We start from the raw sequence: 903 nt of genomic DNA on the forward strand, positions 1-903 counted from the left end.
CTCTTCCAGAAAATCTTCCCCGGGCTCCTGGAAGCGTCCCAGGTACACCTCCGGCGGCTGCCCCCGCCTGGAAGTCTGACACACGCCTGAAATTTTTAAAGTATGAAAATACGCATTTTCATCCAAAAATTCAACTTTCCCCCCGTGCACCGCAAACTTCACCCGCATTTAGGTCACTGCCTTGGGGTGCCTTACAACATATTGACGCCCCCCTGTGGTGGTAGTAGGGGAAATGTGACATTTTTCACAAAATCGAGATTTTCTAAAAAATTGCACTAAGTCCCAAGCACTCTTCCAGAAAATCTCCCCCAGGCTCCTGGAAGCGTCCCCGGTACACCTCCGGCGGCTGCACCCGCCTGGAAGTCTGACACACGCCTGAAAATTTCAAAGTATGAAAATACGCATTTTCATCCAAAAATTCAACTTTCCGCCCGTGCCCCGCAAACTTTACCCACAGTTAGGTCACTGTCCTGGGTTACCTCACAACATATTGACGCCCCCCTGTGGTGGAAGTAGGGGAAATGTGACATTTTTCACAAAATCGAGATTTTCTCAAAATATTTCTAAGTCCCAAGGACACTTTCAGAAAATCTTCCCCAGGCTCCTGGAAGCGTCCTCGGTACGCCTCCAGCGGCTGCCCCCGCCTGGAAGTCTGACACACGCCTGAAATTTTCAAAGTATGAAAATACGCATTTTCATCCAAAAATTCAACTTTCCCCCCGTGCACCGCAAACTTCACCCGCATTTAGGTCACTGCCCTGGGGTGCTTTACAACATATTGACGCCCCCCTGGGGTGGAAGTAGGGGAAATGTGACATTTTTTCACAAAATCGATATTTTCTCAAAATTTTTCTAAGTGTCAAGGACTCTTCCAGAAAATCTTCCCCAGGCTCCTGGAAGCGT

This window comes from Ranitomeya variabilis, unplaced genomic scaffold (assembly GCF_051348905.1).
Source record: "Ranitomeya variabilis isolate aRanVar5 unplaced genomic scaffold, aRanVar5.hap1 Scaffold_394, whole genome shotgun sequence".
NCBI lineage: Eukaryota > Metazoa > Chordata > Amphibia > Anura > Dendrobatidae > Ranitomeya > Ranitomeya variabilis.